We start from the raw sequence: 4,576 nt of genomic DNA, 5'->3' as shown, positions 1-4,576 counted from the left end.
AAGTATTAGCAATTTTATGTGATTTCTTCAAGGTTTTTTGATACTTGTTACAGAACTCATGGCATTAATGACTTCCTTAAGAGAGAGAGAGAGAGAGAGAGAGAGAGAGAGAGAGAGAGAGAGAGAGAGAGAGAGAGAGAGAGAGAGAGAGAGAGAGCTGGCTACATAGCGAGTTATGGTATCGAATACTCTCCAACAATTTGATTTCCACCGCTCTTTCTCTACCAAATTTTCACGAACAGTTCGTCTCCATCAATTGTCCTCCAACACACCATCGATGTTTCTACAACATCATTAAGTCTATCTCCAACACTGCCTCTACTGTATATTCTCCAACAATCTTTCTCTATCAGCATCTCCAACAAAATTTCACCATCACTGTCTCCAACAATATTTGCCTTCACTACTTCTAACAATCTTTCTCCATCACAGCCTCCAACAACTTCCCCCTCACTGACTTTCAACAATCTTTCACCCTCACTCTCTCCAACAATCTTTCACCCTCGCTGCCTCCAACCATCTTTCACCATTACTCTCTCCAACAATCTTTCACCCTCACTGTCTCCAACAATATATTCCCATCAGGGACTCCAACAATTTTTCTCCCTTACTCTCTCCAACAATCTTTCTCCCTTACTCTCTCCAACCATCTTTCACCCTTACTGCCTCCAACAATCTATCCATAACATGGTCTCCAACAATCTTTATCCCTTACTGCCTCCAACAATCTTTTTCCCTTACTGCCTCCAACAATCTATCCATAACATGGTCTCCAACAATCTTTCACCCTTACTGCCTCCAACAATCTATCCATAACATGGTCTCCAACAATCTTTATCCCTTACTGCCTCCAACAATCTTTTTCCCTTACTGCCTCCAACAATCTATCCATAACATGGTCTCCAACAATCTTTATCCCTTACTGCCTCCAACAATCTTTATCCCTTACTGCCTCCAACAATCTTTTTCCCTTACTGCCTCCAACAATCTATCCATAACATGGTCTCCAACAATCTTTATCCCTTACTGCCTCCAACAATCTTTTTCCCTTACTGCCTCCAACAATCTTTCTCCCTTACTGCCTCCAACAATCTATCCATATCATGGTCTCCAACAATCTTTATCCCTTACCCTCTCCAACAATCTTGCTCCCTCACTGTCTCAATCTTTCTCCATCACTGTCTCCAAAAATCGTTCAACATCACTGTCTCCAACATTAATTCCAAAAGTGTGATTCTTCTTCAGTTCCGTTTATAGCAGGTATCCTCCAACAATGATTTTTTTTTCAACACCTAATCTGTATCAGATAATGGTTGCGTACGTGTGTGTGTGTGTGTGTGTGTGTGTGTATGTGTGTGTTTGTGTATGTGTATTACACAACAGCAATAAACCGTTTCTGGTCCACTGCAGGACAAAGGCCTCAGACATGTCTGGTGTTTGGCCATTTTCATCAGCACACTGGCCACTGTGAATTCACGATAGTGAGAGACTTTAGTCTGATCGCTCACAGCAAACCAACCTATTATAAGGGTGGCCCTGAACAGTACAGCCTTGCTGATCATGGTGATATCCAAATCCTTCCACCACATAGTTGAAAGTAAAATAAGAAATAGAATACTGTTTAAGTAGAACTGAAAACATAAGTATATTATTATTATTATTATTATTATTATTATTAAATGCTAAGCTACAACCCTAGTTGGAAAAGCAGAATGCTATAAGCCCAGGGGCTCCAGCAGGGAAAGTAGCCCAGTGAGGAAAGGAAATTAGGAAAAATGAAATATTTTAAGAATAGTAATAACATTAAAATGAATATTTCCTTTATAAATCATAAAAACTTAAATAAAACAAGAGAAAGAGAAACTAGAGAGAGAATTAACTGAGGAAATACGATATTAAGAGAAAGCAAAAATGCGCTCGGTGAGTAACCGTTCAACCGATATCAATTGATGGCGTTTCAAATTTGGTGGTCGAATTTAACTTCTTTTGAACCTGTAAATGACCTGTTTTTTATGATAATGTTTATTACACATTATACGCTTTGTATTTGGGTTCTGGGATCGTGTAATATAACCTGGCGTAGGTATTATACGAAGTATGTGTAGGCCAACGTCTTTGGTGTGTACGAAACCCTTATGTTACCGTCTAATAATAATAATAATAATAATAATAATAATAATAATAATAATAATGTTAAAGATAATGATAATAATTTAAGATACTTACATATACATATACATATACCAAAGGCACTTCCCCCAATTTTGGGGGGTAGCCGACAACAACAAGAAACAAAACAAAAAGGGGACCTCTACTCTCTACGTTCCTCCAGCCTAACCAGGGACTCAGCCGAGTTCAGCTGGTACTGCTAGGGTGCCACAGCCCAACCTCCCACATTTCCACCACAGATGAAGCTTCATACTGCTGAGTCCCCTACTGCTGCTACCTCCGCGGTCATCTAAGGCACCGGAGGAAGCAGCAGGGCCTACCGGAACTGCGTCACAATCGCTCGCCATTCATTCCTATTTCTAGCACGCTCTCTTGCCTCTCTCACATCTATCCTCCTATCACCCAGAGCTTTCTTCACACCATCCATCCACCCAAACCTTGGCCTTCCTCTTGTACTTCTCCCATCAACTCTTGCATTCATCACCTTCTTTAGCAGACAGCCATTTTCCATTCTCTCAACATGGCCAAACCACCTCAACACATTCATATCCACTCTAGCCGCTAACTCATTTCTTACACCCGTTCTCACCCTCACCACTTCGTTCCTAACCCTATCTACTCGAGATACACCAGCCATACTCCTCAGACACTTCATCTCAAACACATTCAATTTCTGTCTCTCCATCACTTTCATTCCCCACAACTCCGATCCATACATCACAGTTGGTACAATCACTTTCTCATATAGAACTCTCTTTACATTCATGCCCAATCCTCTATTTTTTACTACTCCCTTAACTGCCCCCAACACTTTGCAACCTTCATTCACTCTCTGACGTACATCTGCTTCCACTCCACCATTTGCTGCAACAACAGACCCCAAGTACTTAAACTGATCCACCTCCTCAAGTAACTCTCCATTCAACATGACATTCAACCTTGCACCACCTTCCCTTCTCGTACATCTCATAACCTTACTCTTACCCACATTAACTCTCAACTTCCTTCTCTCACACACCCTTCCAAATTCTGTCACTAGTCGGTCAAGCTTCTCTTCTGTGTCTGCTACCAGTACAGTATCATCCGCAAACAACAACTGATTTACCTCCCATTCATGATCATTCTCGCCTACCAGTTTTAATCCTCGTCCAAGCACTCTAGCATTCACCTCTCTCACCACTCCATCAACATACAAGTTAAACAACCACGGCGACATCACACATCCCTGTCTCAGCCCCACTCTCACCGGAAACCAATCGCTCACCTCATTTCCTATTCTAACACATGCTTTACTACCTGTGTAGAAACTTTTCACTGCTTGCAACAACCTTCCACCAACTCCATATAACCTCATCACATTCCACATTGCTTCCCTATCAACTCTATCATATGCTTTCTCCAGATCCATAAACGCAACATACACCTCCTTACCTTTTGCTAAATATTTCTCGCATATCTGCCTAACTGTAAAAATCTGATTCATACAACCCCTACCTCTTCTAAAACCACCCTGTACTTCCAAGATTGCATTCTCTGTTTTATCCTTAATCCTATTAATCAGTACTCTACCATACACTTTTCCAACTACACTCAGCAAACTAATACCTCTTGAATTACAACACTCATGCACATCTCCCTTACCCTTATATAGTGGTACAGTACATGCACAGACCCAATCTACTGGTACCATTGACAACACAAAACACACATTAAACAATCTCACCAACCATTCAAGTACAGTCACACCCCCTTCCTTCAACATCTCAGCTTTCACACCATCCATACCCGATGCTTTTCCTACTCTCGTTTCATCTAGTGCTCTCCTCACTTCCTCTATTGTAATCTCTCTCTCATTCTCATCTCCCATCACTGGCACCTCAACACCTGGAACCGCAATTATATCTGCCTCCCTATCATCCTCAACATTCAGCAAACTTTCAAAATATTCCGCCCACCATTTCCTTGCCTCCTCTCCTTTTAACAACCTTCCATTTCCATCTTTCACTGTCTCTTCAATTCTTGCGCCGGCCTTCCTTACTCTCTTCACTTCTTTCCAAAACTTCTTATTCTCTTCATATGACTGACCCAGTCCCTGACCCCACCTCAGGTCAGCTGCCCTCTTTGCCTCACGTACCTTGCGCTTTACTTCCACCTTTTGGTCTCTATATTTTTCATACTTCTCTATACTATTACTCTGCAGCCATTCTTCAAAAGCCCTCTTTTTCTCTTCCACTTTTACCTTCACTCCTTCATTCCACCATTCACTGCCCTTCCTCATGCTGCCTCCAACAACCTTCTTGCCACATACATCACTTGCAATCCCAACAAAATTTTCTTTTGCTAACTTCCACTCCTCCTCTAAATTACCAGTTTCTCTTACTCTCACCTCGTCATATGCCATTTTCAA

This window comes from Palaemon carinicauda, chromosome 2 (genome assembly GCF_036898095.1).
Source record: "Palaemon carinicauda isolate YSFRI2023 chromosome 2, ASM3689809v2, whole genome shotgun sequence".
NCBI lineage: Eukaryota > Metazoa > Arthropoda > Malacostraca > Decapoda > Palaemonidae > Palaemon > Palaemon carinicauda.
This window is presented reverse-complemented; position numbering follows the sequence as displayed.